This window comes from Heptranchias perlo, unplaced genomic scaffold (genome assembly GCF_035084215.1).
Source record: "Heptranchias perlo isolate sHepPer1 unplaced genomic scaffold, sHepPer1.hap1 HAP1_SCAFFOLD_60, whole genome shotgun sequence".
NCBI classification, from domain to species: domain Eukaryota; kingdom Metazoa; phylum Chordata; class Chondrichthyes; order Hexanchiformes; family Hexanchidae; genus Heptranchias; species Heptranchias perlo.
This window is the reverse complement of record NW_027139623.1, coordinates 4,303,057-4,318,967: the sequence shown is the minus strand read 5'-3', so window position 1 is coordinate 4,318,967 and position 15,911 is coordinate 4,303,057. Positions and strand designations below refer to the sequence as shown.

At 47.3% G+C, this 15,911-nt stretch overlaps 1 protein-coding gene and 1 non-coding gene across 2 annotated transcripts in view; one reads left to right on the top strand and one right to left on the bottom strand.

The window, feature by feature from the left end:
* The window catches only part of LOC137316691 (zinc finger protein 585A-like), a 221,997-nt gene that overhangs the window by 143,977 nt on the left and 62,109 nt on the right, over positions 1–15,911 (bottom strand). The window lies entirely within an intron of this gene.
* trnaa-ugc (transfer RNA alanine (anticodon UGC)) lies at positions 15,430–15,501 on the top strand. The gene has a single exon. It is a non-coding gene; the product is annotated as a tRNA-Ala (tRNA).

Genomic DNA, 15,911 nt, shown 5'->3' with positions numbered 1-15,911 from the left:
GAATAGAGAAGCTGCGATTACTCTCTTTGGAGCAGAGAAGGTTCAGGGGAGATTTACCAGAATGGTCCCGGGGATGAGGGACTTCAGTTCCCGGGAGAGACTGGAGAAGCTGGGATTGTTCTCCTTAGAGCAGAGACGGTTAAGGGGAGATTTAATGGAGGGGTTGAAAATGAGGAGGGGTTTTGATGGAGTCGATGGGGAGAAACTGTTGCCACTGGCGGGAGGGTCGGTAACCAGAGGACACAGATTGAAGGGAATTGGGAAAAGAGCCAGAGGGAGATGAGGAGAATGTTTTTCGGCAGCGAGTTGTTCTGATCTGGAATTCACCGCCTGAAAGGGCGGTGGGAGCAGATTCAATAATAACTTTCAAAAGGGAATCGGGTCAATCCTTGAAGGGGGGAAATTTGCGGGACTGTGGGGAAAGAGCAGGAGGGAGTGGGACTAATGGGATCGCTCTTTCACAGGGCGGGCACAGGCGCGATGGGCCGAGCGGCCTCTTTCACAGAGCCGGCACAGGCGCGATGGGCCGAGCGGCCTCTTTCACAGGGCCGGCACAGGCACGATGGGCCGAGCGGCCTCTCTCTGTGCTGTTTGATTCTCGCTCACTTTTGGGCTCCGACCCACGGCCCGTTTGACGGGGAGGCGGGAGAGTGACTCCCCCCCGAGCCCAGCTCGACACCGGGCGCTGCCAGAGTGGAGATTCACGGGGCCCGCAGGAGGCCCCGAGTAACTCCGCCCGTCTCCCCCGCACCCCCCCCCCCCCTCTACCCCTGCTCTCCCCTCTCAGGCCACTCCCGGGTGCGGGCCCTCCCTCTATCGGCCTTGCCTCCGCCCACAGCAGCGCCCGCCCGCCCGACGGCCCGAGGACGCCATCCTCATTCACCCGACGTCGGCCTGTTGCTGGGGGAACGCGGCACAGCGACAGCGCGGAGCATGCGCGGCGTCCGGGCCGGTGCGGCACGTACGCGTTGTGACCTCAGCGCGCAAATGTGAGTGACGCCGCAGCGTGTCACGTGATGTGTGAGTCAGCCCAGGAGCATGGGGGAGGGGAGAGCTGTCAATCAAAGGACCCGGAGTCAACACTCACTGCGCACAGAATTTGTTTAAAAATGCAAAATCTGCAAGAATGAAATCATAATAGAATTGAACAAAAAAAGCAAAAAACTGTAAATGCAAAATTCGGAATTAAAAGCAGAAATGTCTAAACTCACATCAGGCTGATGGTCTTGGTCCTCCCGTCAATATTCGTCGTCTCTCCCTGGGGCATCGGATGAGCAGAATGTTTGAATGTTACTTTTTTAATGCAGAGGGCGCTGGATGTATGGAATGGACCAGCGAGGGAGGCAGTGGGGTCAGATTGTATCAGCAAATTCCAGAGAGTTGGCAAACTACCTGATAACGGCACCTTGGGATATGACAGCCGAGAAATTGGGATCTTTAAAATTATTTTGGTGCATGTGCACTAGCTTTTAGTGATTGGTTTACCTGGACACCCAAACCCCTTTGCTCCCCTGCAGTTCATAGTTTCTCACTATTCAGAAAATACTCCTATTTCTCACCTGGTGCCTGCAATAGATGCTCTTTGTATAACTCCCCACATCTTTACTGTCCGGCAATATCTGCAATCTTCACTGTCCAATAATAACAGACACGGTGAAATCGGAACATTGTTTCTTATATTTCAAAGTGTAGTTTATTTCATAAAATGTATGGATACACACAGTTCAATGTAAATCTCACAGTTACAATTCAAAAATATACAATAAAGATCGAATACACTACGATTCCGTTATTATAATTCAAAACACAGTACATATCTTCTAATACGTGCTGTACAGTACAAGGTGAAATGACCTTACACGGTGGCCTTTCCCCATAGAACCTTTGCATAGGCCGCCCCTCACTTCAATGTGTCCCACAACACTTACTCCTGGACATTAGTGTGTGTCAGTGGGCAATACTCAGTCGTGGACAGCTCCTTCAGCTGGATGACCAGCAGGGTTCTGGTGGTCCATAGGGCCTCCTTCACCGAGTTGATGATCTTCCAGCAGCAGTTGCTATCTGTCTCAGTTTGCATCCCAGAAAACAGCCCGTAGAGCAGAGCGTCCTGTGTCACCCAGCTGTTGGGGATGAACCAGGACAGATGCCAACGCATCTCTCTCCACACATTCTGCAGGGAGGTGCAGTCCCCCAGGAGATAGACGATGGTCTCGCCCCGCTGCAACCTCGAGGGAAGCTCACGGTGGCGCTGAGATGCTGTGTGCAGGAAAGACCGCACTGGGAGGGCCCTTCTCATCACCATCCAGGCTACATCCTGGTGCCCGTTGGTCAGTTCCGGCGATGAGACGTTCCACTAAATGGTTTCGACCGTCTGATCAGAGAACTGACCAACCGGATCTACCTTCCCCTTTCCCTGCAGGACACTCAAAATGTTCTGTGCCGTCCACTGTTTGATTGCCTTGTGGTAGAAAGGGTAAACTTCACGACAAGTGGTGGGGTACGGTCTAGCTGGACGAGACATCCTGCATCTGCTCGGCCAGCGTGGCCAGACCCAACCTTCTCAGTGTGGGGACTGTCACTACCTTTGGTATCAAACCCCAAACTTGCTCCATTTGATTACACGGCTTGTGGGTGTAACAGGCAGAGCTGCAGTGTTTCAATTTACACTCATCTGAAGTTCCCTTGAACCGCCCCTTTATATAACTATCTTGGCTCACATTTGGAATTTGACTACTTTCTGTGGGATTTAAACCTTTGTTGATCCGGGTCAGTAAAAATTCTCCGAACACATTCTGCTGGTGGGAACTCGAGGGTATCGGTGGACAAGGCAGCCAATCAGTGATTCGGGCCAATCAGTGATTCGGGCACTAGACACATTTACGTCTTTAATTCGGTCTTTTGTTTGGAAGAGCCCTGGACTGTGATGGTTGTAAACCTTAATCTTCTGACCTCCAATGATGTGGAGAGGGCGCAATACAGTGGAAGTACCTGCCTCTCTCATTCTGTGTAGATTAGCTCAGCTCCCTGGAGACGAGTTGATGTAAAATTAATGGGATTAGTCTTACCATGATAGACTGGCCCAAGCATGGTGACGGAACTCTCTGATGGGGAAGGGGTAAAGGGCACAGTACTTTGTATAATGGGGGCGGCAAGCATTGGAACAGTAACAAGTCTAGTATTAAGGGTGGTGATGGTGTTGGTGTGGCTCTCCGTTCACTGGCATTCAACTCCCTCCAGAAGTAACCCATACAGGGGAGCAGCAATTTCTGAATTGTCAGAGATACAATCCCCACACAATCCTGTCATACTCAGAAACAAGTGCAGGGAGGTCTCATCAGTGGGCCGTGGTAAGGAGGTGATAACCTTGACTTTATCCTGGTCCACAGACCGGAACCCTGCCTCTACGATGACACCAAGGAACGTGATCTGAGGTTTCATCAACTGCAGCTTTGTAACATTGATCCTAAGTCCAGAGGGCTCCAGTCGATGACAAACCTCACTCACCATTCGCAGGTGATCTTCCCGTGTCTCGGTCTGTATTAGGGTTCCATCCACAAAGTGGATCACAGCCTGGGGATTCACAGCCCTGTCAAAGCTCCTTTCATGTGAGCAGGGAAAATAACGGGGCTGTTGTGGGAACCTTGAGGGAGGACGGTCCAAGTGTACTGATGTCCTTCGAAAGTAAAGGCGAATTGATACTGCGAATCGGGATGGAGGGGGGGGGGGGATTCCAGAACCCGTTCGAGATATCTCTCACAGAATATCAGTGAGACCGATGGACCGTTCGAGATATCTCTCACCGAATATCAATGAGACCGATGGACCGTTCGAGATATCTTATTGTCGATCGCAAGCTCTCCACCGCCTCTCCCAGATAGGGGTCCTGTCTCTATGGAGGGGGGTTATCACTTATTACACGAACACACGGATCCATTCGCCCACATTCATGTCAGTGTTTGGCAAATAATATCTGATGTCTTTCACACACCTGTCGAACCTTGGGATCAGAGACGGAGGCGGGTAATTTCACCTTCACTGCTTGGGCGGTAAACTGAAAGAGCAGAAGTTAAAATCTGGCCGGTTCTATCAGGGGCGGGTGATCCGCTCTATCAATTCAGCTCCCAGCAATGGTGAAAATTTCCCTCCACGTGTTGTGAACCGGTGCACTTTGAGACAATGCACCAGCTTGTGGGCTTCGAAGATTGATATTAGGGCGGAGGTCAGGAAAGGTGTGGTCGGTTTTAAGTATCCCCGCCTGGCGGAAATGGCGTGTAAGAGGCTAGTAAATCGTACGAGGTCATTTACCGCCCCTTTAACACTGTCGCTCCTGCCTCCACCATCGTGGGTAGGGTCCTGAGAAGAGCGGCCGGAGCAACACCCACCTGTTTCCGGTCAGACCACGTGTAATATATAAATCAGGGTATTTTGACGTACACGGAACATCATGTTGGTTACAAATGGGAGGAGGAGCCGCCCTTTCGATGGGCATTGAGTGATCCAGAACACTGAATAGTTTCATTTTAAATTATATTTTGTGGCGCAAGGAGGAGCAGGAGAGCTTTCCCTTGGCCTGCTGCGGCCGTGAGAAATCTCCCCGTCCCTGATCGTCTCAGAAATGTATCAGGAGGTTTCCTTATAGAAATTTGTTGAGTGTATTCAGGAGGAATTTCTCATTCAGTATGTGGATGGCCCGACTAGAGAGGGGGCAAAACTTGACCTCCTCTTGGGAAATAAGGAAGGGCAGGTGACAGAAGTGTTAGTGAGGGATCACTTTGGGACCAGTGATCATAATTCCATTAGTTTTAAGATAGCTATGGAGAAGGATAGGTCTGGCCCAAAAGTTAAAATTCTAAATTGGGGAAAGGCCAATTTTGATGGTATTAGACAGGAACTTTCAGAAGTTGATTGGGAGAGTCTGTTGGCAGGCAAAGGGACGTCTGGTAAGTGGGAGGCTTTCAAAAGTGTGTTAACCAGGGTTCAGTGTAAGCACATTCCTTATAAAGTGAAGGGCAAGGCTGGTAGAAGTAGGGAACCTTGGATGACTCGGGAGATTGAGGCACTAGTCAAAAATAAGAAGGAGGCATATGACATGCATAGGCAGCTGGGATCAAGTGGATCCCTTGAAGAGTATAGAGATTGCCGGAGTAGAGTTAAGAGAGAAATCAGGAGGGCAAAAAGGGGATATGAGATTGCTTTGGCAGATCAGGCAAAGGTGAATCCAAAGAGCTTCTACAAATACATAAAGGGCAAAAGGGTAACTAGGGAGAGAGTAGGGCCTCTTAAGGATCAACAAGGTCATCTATGTGCGGAACCACAAGAGATGGGTGAGATCCTGAATGAATATTTCACATCGGTATTTACGGTTGAGAAAGGCATGGATGTTAGGGAACTTGGGGAAATAAATAGTGATGTCTTGAGGAGTGTACATATTACAGAGAGGGAGGTGCTGGAAGTCTTAACGCGCATCAAGGTAGATAAATCTCCGGGACCTGATGAAATGTATCCCAGGACGTTATGGGAGGTTAGGGAGGAAATTGCGGGTCCCCTAGCAGAGATATTTGAATCATCCACCGCTACAGGTGAGGTGCCTGAAGATTGGAGGGTAGCAAATGTTGTGCCTTTGTTTAAGAAGGGCGGCAGGGAAAAGCCTGGGAACTACAGACCAGTGAGCCTGACATCTGTAGTGGGTAAGTTGTTAGAGGGTATTCTGAGGGACAGAATCTACAGGCATTTGGAGAGGCAGGGACTAATTAGGAACAGTCAGCATGGTTTTGTGAGAGGAAAATCATGTCTCACGAATTTGATTGAGTTTTTTGAAGGGGTAACCAAGAAGATAGATGAGGGCTGTGCAGTAGACGTGGTCTACATGGACTTCAGCAAAGCATTTGACAAGGTACCGCATGGTAGGTTGTTACATAAGGTTAAATCTCATGGGATCCAAGGTGAGGTAGCCAATTGGATACAAAATTGGCTTGACGACAGAAGACAGAGGGTGGTTGTCGAGGGTTGTTTTTCAAACTGGATGCCTGTGTCCAGCGGTGTGCCTCAGGGATCGGTGCTGGGTCCGCTGTTATTTGTTATTTATATTAATGATTTGGATGAGAATTTAGGAGACATGGTTAGTAAGTTTGCAGATGACACCAAGATTGGTGGCATTGTGGACAGTGAAGAAGGTTATCTAGGATTGCAACGGGATCTTGATAAATTGGGCCAGTGGGCCGATGAATGGCAGATGGAGTTTAATTTAGATAAATGTGAGGTGATGCATTTTGGTAGATCGAATCGGGCCAGGACCTACTCCGTTAATGGTAGGGCGTTGGGGAGAGTTATAGAACAAAGAGATCTAGGAGTACAGATTCATAGCTCCTTGAAAGTGGAGTCACAGGTGGATAGGGTGGTGAAGAAGGCATTCAGCATGCTTGGTTTCATTGGTCAGAACATTGAATGCAGGAGTTGGGATGTCTTGTTGAAGTTGTACAGGGCATTGGTGAGGCCACACTTGGAGTACTGTGTACAGTTCTGGTCACCCTATTATAGAAAGGATATTATTAAACTAGAAAGAGTGCAGAAAAGATTTACTAGGATGCTACCGGGACTTGATGGTTTGACTTACAGGGAGAGGTTAGACAGACTGGGACTTTATTCCCTGGAGAGTAGGAGGTTAATGGGTGATCTTATAGAAGTCTATAAAATAATGAGGGGCATAGATAAGGTCGATAGTCAAAATCTTTTCCCAAAGGTAGGGGAGTCTATAACGAGGGGGCACAGATTTAAGGTGAGAGGGGAGAGATACAAAAGGATCCAGAGGGGCAATTTTTTCACTCAAAGGGTGGTGAGTGTCTGGAACGAGCTGCCAGAGGCAGTAGTAGAGGCGGGTACAATTTTGTCTTTTAAAAAGCATTTGGACAGTTACATGGGGAAGATGGGTATCGAGGGATATGGGCCAAGTGCAGGCAATTGGGACTAGCTTAGTGGTATAAACTGGGCGACATGGACATGTTGGGCCGAAGGGCCTGTTTCCATGTTGTAACTTCTATGATTCTATGATTCTATCTGTGTAACCAGGCCCAGCCTCATGTCCCATTAAACTCCCTGCAGTGAGTAAACATTACTGAACAGCAGCTCAGAGAGGAAACGATCTCCGGAACTCCCCACTGGAGTTTGAAATTACATTAATATTTTACCAGTTCGTAACGGTACGGGTGTTGGTCCATTATTATTCTGTTCTGGTCAAAACAAATGTCCCAATGAACAGGACGCTGTCTGACCCTGACAGCTCACCTTCAGTCCATCCCACCGGGCAGTGTGTGTGATGGGAAATAATCATCAACCGAAAAGGAGGATTTGATTTTATTCATTTCACGATTAAACATTAAATATTGAAATCATATTATTTCCAGAATAAAAAACAGCAAACCGTTTCATGTTAGAATCACATCTTTGTATCATTTCACAACACCGCCTTTGTCGGGTAAGATATGATTCCTCTCTGGTGTTTCCAAATGTATTTAAATGATTGGTTTAATAATAGTTACTTTCGTGAATTCATTTATGTCAATGGATGGTAAAATCAGGCGCGGTGAATAACGGGCGCCCGATCCGTTACAGCCCGTCTCACGCCACCGACAAACTTGAAAATCCACTCTCATTGACTTTTTGTTTAAATTCAGTTGAAAAGACTTCAGACGTTTCTATGATTTAACTTATGTAACAATTAGATTCAGTGGGTATTTCACCCCGTTCTTCAGCTCCTCTCTGAATTTAGTCTGGGTCACAGCATAAATACACGTGTTGGTGCAGGAACTGAGAAGTTGAAGCATGAGTCCGGCTGACTCAATGTCACTGACTGTATAGTACTGGGTATTTGTTGTATACAGAGAGATAACATAAAAAACGAGTGTGCTCCATAACAATATAAAACTGCCTGATATACTGAAGAGGAAAATGATGGATTTCCTTCGGTTCTCCATCTCTGGATCCTTGTGATTCTCTCCATTGCTGCGGCCCCGGCGTCCCCTGCGGACTCTATTGGCCGCTAAAATGTGGCTGACGGTGAGAACATTGAACAGCAAAATCAGAATGAATGGGAGACAAGGAGTTGAAACAACAGTAAACAAGACAAACGCTACCCATGCGGGTGAAGTGAAAAAGTTCGGTTTCAAGACACAACCCCGGGGTACATTGTCCATTATATATTCCGGATCAAATACAAAGTACCAGGGAATGTTTAGTAAACAGCTCAGCGCACTCACCACCCCGATAATAGCAGCCGCCGTTTTCTCAGTGCAATATTTTGTTTTCAGCTTCTGACAACTAATGGCCACAAATCGATCAAAGGTGAAAGCCACTGTGAGCCAGACAGAAATCTCGGTGGTTGCAAAAGTCAGGAAGTCAATGACCGAACACACGGGAGTAATTCTCAGGAATGAATTTGGGAAATAAATCAGTCCAATCCATTTCAATATCGGATCAGTGATAACGACCAGGAGATCGGCCGCCGCCATTCCCATCAGGTAGCGAGTGATACATTTGGAGAGTCCGCACTTTCCTCGGGACAGGATCACAATCGCCACCAAGTTAACTGTAAAAGAGAGAGAAAAGAAGCAGAGAAATTACTGATCAGACCTCGAGCGAAAGCAGCAGTTTGAGAGGATCTGGGGTGAAATTTCCAGCTTTGTTGCTGCATCAAACGGTGGAAACTGATTCACTGACCTGGGCAGCGCTTTCGGACAGAGAAATGTTTTTAAACACAATGATCAATAATGAATTGGGAAATTGATACAGAGAGTGAATAAAGTGAGCACCAGATCCACTGGAAGGGCCGAGTGAGGGGGCAGTGCCGGTGGGGAAGGGAGGAGGGATTTAAACACCGGGAGTCCAACAGGTTGAATCCGGATTTGGGCTCCAGATGGACGGAAAAGTGAGCGAGGGACGAGAAGGTGAGGGGACAGGGGGAGGTTTGTTGCTCTGGGTGGAGAGAGCCGACTGGGGCTGGCACAAAACGGGAAAGACCGTGATCCGTGGGGGTGAGTTTGAGGCTTCGGATTGGATTGGAAGAGGCAACTGGAGGCCGAGCGAGGGAGTGGGTTTGGGCGGGAGACCAAGGAAAAGGGCATTTATGAGCTGGAGGGGAATCAGTAGCAGATAGTTTGGGAAAGCGAATGAACTGAGGGAACGGATGAGGAGACAGAGGATTCGATGCCGTGGGAGGAGAGGCTGGGATTCACAGGGAGAGACTGCAGCAGAGTGTTAGAGGAAATCTAATCTATAGGTCCAGCTCACACAATCCAATTAATGAATTCAACCATTAATTTCTTTGGATATTGGTGTCAATGAACTGCTCGTTGGTTACATAACGTGTTCAATAAATTTTCTGTGTATATTCAACTAAAATTACATTAAAACACAATCATTGAATTCGCCTCGTTCTTTATTGAATAAAACTGACACATAGCTTCTGGAATACAATATCCCCATAATTCAAAGCGATAAAGAAATCACTGATCCTATTCTTTAATACATTTCAATTATGTTTATGAATTCAATCAGTAAACAAGTAAAAGGAACATTCACATAAACAGAACTAGGAGCTGATAGTGATAAACACACCCGGAGAGAGTACAATAAAACTCTCACAATCTGACAACATCCTGATAAAAAATTCAAGTCACATTTCCACTTCATAATTGTACTGGAAGTTTCAGCAGTTCATTCCGATGAATTATTCACACCGCTGCTGCTCTCTCTCTCTCCCCTCTTTCTCCTTCTCTGACTGTGTATCTCTCTCCTTGTCTCTCTTTTTCTATTGTTCCTTCTCCCCCTATCTCTCGTTTTCCTGTTCAGTTTCTTTCTCAATCGCTCCTCTCTATTTCTCCGCACTCTCTCGACTCTCTTCCTCAATGCCCCTTTTCACATCCGAGTAAATCCGAACATCCTGCGCCTGCTTTCCCTTCACCAGCCCCGTGTTCAAACGATTTTGTTCTTAGTGTCAGTTTGTTAAATGGTGAAGCCTCTGTGAACAGTTTAATGTTTCTACAGATCATCCAAATCTCCACCTGTTCACCTGCACTGTTCACTTCACCTACAATGCATGGAATAAACAGAATTGAAACCCTCTTCCAGACACACCTCACAATAATTGAAATTCCTTCTCCTGTAATTATAAAGTACAGCGTTAGATGGCGGCATTGTTCAATGAACAAAACGCCGACATCACCGCTGCCACTTATAATCCACGGATAAATAGAAAGGCTCCTGATTCCAACAGATAAAGTGCAAACTGATACAACATAACCTCAAAACATTGCATTTTACAGTGAATTCATCGACAGTGAAGCAGAGAATGAGATGTGAAAGAATCAGCAACAAACTCAGTTCAGTAGCCAGACATCTGAAGCGGTGTCAGATACACACACAATGAAATTATCTTTCATAACAGTGATAACCAATAATACATTGAAATCCCTGTTAAACCGTACCATGTTATCGGGGAGGGAGGACATTGCGCCGCCTCCTTGTGACACCGTGACCGTGAGCTGTCTCATTATCAATCACTGAAAACACATTGATGACAAAATATTCCAGGACAGGTTAGTTCCACAACATGAAACTGTGAACAACCCCTGATGGTCTGAGACCAGCTCTTAGCCCAGACACCTGATTCCAATACAGTCAGTACAGAGAATAATCCAGTAACAATGCCAGGGTTGGATATACAAGATCATAAGGCATACAATGCAGCTGCTATAAGACAACAATAGCAGAGACTTAGGACAATCGATCAACTGATAGAACAGAACAGTCCACTGTGTAATACACGATGGGAGAAAAATAATGCCAAGTACAGCAGCAGAGTTAATACCGATTTAGACCATGAACAGCTGAGATAATGGCTTACCTGGAACTCCAACGGCTGCAAGGACAGGATAATAAATACATTCTATCAGATACATTATTGAATATCCCATTTCTGTGAGAAGCAGTAATGTCTGTTGGCCTGGAAACCGCAGCTCCGGCAGGCACTCTGTGTGGATTCATTACAGCGATCCCTGATTTATACAGGGGGTAAATCTCCACTGACACGGTTATACCCCTGATCATTGCTATTAGTTACAGTCATTTGAACAAACAAATTTCTTCAGCAGCTTTGCCCAAATGTAAGTGATGACGTGGATATATCACAAACATCTCAAAGTTCAGAACCTTGTCTTAATGAGACCTCTCTCAGGAATAAAGTTAAAAGCTGTGCTCAGAAAGGACTGGTCCAACAATGAGCGGCTCCATTTACTGTTTTCATATAATTGTATTGACCATGTTCACTCCTGCCGATTCAATTATAAATTTTACAGATTTCTCCACAATGTGCATTGAATCCAGGGACACAAGTAAACCCGTTTCACTCTGTTCCTGCAGTTTCCCAGTTAAAGTATGAATTTTGAGTCTCTGACACGAAGACAGTCTCTAAAAGGGACCCCATCCTTTCAGGCAGTGCTTAACAACCCTCTGTGTAAAAAATATGCTCCACATTTCCCCTCTATTCTTTTGGCAATTATTTTAAACCTATTACCTCTGATTACCAATCCAGTTGCCAGAGTATTCAGTTTCCACTACTTGCTCTATAAAAAACCCTCATTATTTTGAACACCACTCATGGTCTCCCCTTAACCTTCTCTGATCTAAGGAGGACAATCCCAGCTTCTCCAATCCCTCCACATAACTGAAGTCACTCATCCCTGGCATCACCCAGGTAAGTCTCCTCTGTACCGTCTCCAAGGCCTTTACATCCTTCTTAAAGTGTGATGCTCAGTGCTGTACACAATACTCCAGCTGAGGCCTAACCAGTCTTTTTGTGAAGGTTTCACATGACTTCCCTATTTGTGTATTCAATGCCCCTATGTTCAAACCCGTGTATCCCATACGCTTGCTTAACCACCTTATCAACTGGCCCTGCCACTTTCAAAGATTTGTGAATATGCACCCCCAGGTCCGACTGCTCTTCCACCGCCCTCAAAACAGTACATTGAGTTACATCGAAACCACAGCACAGAAACAGGCCATTCGGCCCAATTGGTTTATGCCAGCTTTTATGCTCCACACGAGCCTCTTCCCTCCCTACTTCATCTAACCCTTTCAGGACACCCTATTTCTTTCTCCCTCTTGTGCTTATGTGGCTTCCCTTTAAATGCATCTACGTTATTTGTCTCAACTACTCCCTGTGGTAGCGCGTTCCACGTTCTAACCACTCTTTGGGTAAAGACGTTTCACCTGAATTCCTGGATTGATTAGAGACTATCTTATATTTATGACCTCTAATTTTCGTCTCCCTCATCATCTTAATGACCTCTATCAGGTCACCCCTCGTCTTCTCTTTTCTACAGAAAAGAGATCCATCCTGTTCAGCCTTTCTTGATAAGGATAACCTCTCAGTTATGGCATCATCCTTGTGAATCTTTTTTGCACCATCTCCAATGCCTTTATATCCTTCCTATAATATGGTGACCAGACTGTGCACAATGCTCCAAGTGTAGCCTAACCAAGGCTTCATACAGGTTTAACGTAACTTATTTGCTTATCAATTCTATTTCTCTAGAATTGAATCCCAGTGCTTGATTTGCCTTTTTTTAACCTGCGTCGCTACTTTTCGTGATTTGTGTATTTGTGCCCCAAGATTTTATTAAAATTTCAAAGTATACTTCATTTCTTAAAATTTAAGGATATACACATTTCAATGTAAATCACAATTACCGTTCAAAACAATACAGATCGTTCACACAATGACCTCATTATTATAATTCAAATCACAGTACATATCTTCGAATACATGCTGTACAATACAATGTGAAATGGCCTTATACAGTGGCCTTTCCCCATAGAGCATTTATGTAGGCCGCACCTCATTTCATTACATCCCTCAGCACGTACTCCTGGAACTTGGAGTGTGCCAGTCGGCAACACTCGATCATGGACAGCTCCTTCAGCTGGAAGACCAGCAGTTTTCGGGCGGACCAAAGGGCCAACTTCACCGACTTGATGGTTTTCCAGAAGCAGTTGATTTCTGTCTTGGTGTGCGTCCTGGGGAACTGCCCGGAGAGCACAATGTCCTGTGTTACTGAGGTGTTGGGGATCAACCCGGACAGATAAAAATACATCTGTCTCCACATCTTCTGCACCAAGGGTCAGCCCACCAGGAGATGGACGATGGTCTCCTCCTTGCTGCAGTCTCGAGGGCAGCTCGCGGTGGTTCTGAGATTGCGTGAGTTTTGGAAGGACCGCAGTGGCAGGGCCCTTCTCACCATCATCCAGGCTACATCCTGGCGCCGGTTGGTCAGTTCTGGCAATGAGTCATTCTGCCAAATGGCATCGACCGTCTGGTCGGGGAACTGCTGGATCAGATCCACCCTCTCCTTTACCTGCAGGACTCCCACTGTCTGGCGGCCTTGTGGTCGTCAGGATCCTCTCCACCTGGGACAGGTGGGGTTGGGGGATTACGGTTCAGTTGGCCGAGACGTCTTGCGTCTGCTCGGCCAGCGTGGCCAGACCCAGCCTTCTCAGTGTGGGGGACAGGTAAAAACGCAACACGTAGTGACACTTGGTGTTTGCGTACTGGGGCTCTACACATATCCCCAGGCAGCCACACACAAAGGTGGCAATCAGCATCAGAGTAGTTTTGGGGACAGTCTTCCCCCCTTTGTCTGGGGTCTTGGACGTGGTGTCCCTGCGGACAAGTTCTGCCTTGAACCTCGAGACAAAGTGCAAGATAGCTCGGGTGACTGTGACGGCGGATCAGCGGGGTATGGGCCACACCCTGGCCACGTGGAGCAAAACTGCGAGTACCTCACACCTTATCACCAGATCCCTGCCGGTTATGGAGAGGGAGAGCCCCACCTCCATAACAAGCTTCAGTTTGGACTTGGCGACCCGCTCTCCCCGTTTCATGGTGCAGGCCAGGGACCCCCCGAACCACATGCCCAGCACCTTCATATAGTCGAACCTAACAGTGAAGGGGACAAAGGACTTGGCCTCCACTTGCCAAATAACATGGCCTCGCTTTTATTTCGGTTCACTCTAGACCCCGAGGGCAGCTCGAAACGGTCGCAGATGCCCATCAGTCTGTGAACCGACCGCTGATCAGAGCAGAAGACGGTGACGTCGTCCATGTAGCGGAAACCTTTAACCTGAGAGCCTCCACTGCCTGGGATCGTCACCAACCCCACCCCCCCCCCCTCCCCCATGCCTGCGACCTTCCTGATGGATGCAGCAAACGGATCGATACAACACACAAACAAGACCACAGAGAGAAACAGCCCTGCCTGACTCCAGATGTGAATGGAAAGCTCTCGGACTCCCAACCATTGATTAGGACTGCGCTATAGATTTCTGTGTAGAGCGGTCGGATCCAATCGCAGATTGCCTCCTCAAACTACATTTTAAAGAGCACGTCCATCATGTACATGTGGGATATATAGTCGAAGTCCTTCTGCTGGTCCAGGCTGATGAGCCAGGTGTTCACCCCGCATCCTGCACGGAGGCGATCGTATCACTGAGTAGTGCCAGGCTATCAGGCATCTTCCTGCCAGGTACAGTACAGGTTTGATCCGGGTGGATCAGCAGCTCCAGAGCAGAGCCGGTTGGGAGGACCTCAGACAGAATCTTGTAGTCAACATTTAGCATGGAAACGGGTGCCTAATTTCTGATTTCTTCCCTCTCGCCCTTCCGCTTGTAGATGAGGATGATGATGCCTTTCCTCATGGACTCTGACATGTTGCCTGTCAGAAGCATACCCCCGGACACTTCCACTTCTTTGAAACTGGAAATAATCTACCACCTGGCATACCCACCTTGGATGGTCTCATGAAATGAGAACAATCAGTTCTTCTTTCCCTGTTTAAAAAAGCATTTTATCTGGGGATATCGCTCAGTGGTGGAGCGCAAGGTCCTGTGTTCAATCCCCAGCATCTCCAAAAAAAGTTTCAACAGAATTACGCACGGAAAGGCGAATCGCGCTTTCTGAGCGCAGCGAGTTCCAACTTCTGAGGCTCCACAAGCATGAAATTGCCCCGGAGCAGGACTTCATCTCACGGTCTCCTCAGCAGCTCAGCTCATCGCCGCCGCCGACTGACTGGAATGTGTGACAGTGCAATGTCGATCGAGCAGTCCCAGCTCTTGTTTGACGCTGTGTCATTCATCCATCTCACTTTATGATTCAGAGGTTGGATGTCAACCTCGTCACTGACGATTGGCAATTGTATTTTTTTTATTTCCGCTGACTTTTTTTTTGGAAAGTTCAAAGTAAAGAGGAGCAGAAACCCCGTGAACTGAAACGGAGCTTGAACATTTGGAGCACGTGTGAGGACTGGGCCTCTCGTTGTCCGGGAGAGACAGAGCGGAAAGCCGACTTTTTTATTCTAAAGTTGAAGCGTTTTTTCCTGAGGGGATGTAGCTCAGTGGAAGAGCGTATGCTTTGCATGTATGAGGTCCCGGGTTCAATCCCCGACATCTCCAAGCGCTTTATGTTTCGAATTTTGAAAAGGCCCTCTTGTCCTCACCTCACCTTCACACACAAGGACAGGAAAGGGTTTCTTCACCTCGAGAAAAACCGAACGCTCTGCACACGATAAAATTCAATGGAAGCACGCACGCGCTTTTGAAATGGCTCCCATCCGGGGCTGGAGAGCGGGCCCAGTAATAATAACAGAGAAAATAGGATCACGAGTCGGATATTCAGCCCTTCGAGCCAGCTCCGCCATTGGATATGATCATGGCTGATCCTCTATCTCAATCCCCCATATTCCCGCTCTCTCTCAATACCCCTTGATGCCTTCTGTGTCTGGAAATCTATCTATCGCCGCCTGAAGTAGATTCAGTGACTTGGCCTCCACAGCCTTCCGTGGGTCAGAATTCCACAGGTTCAC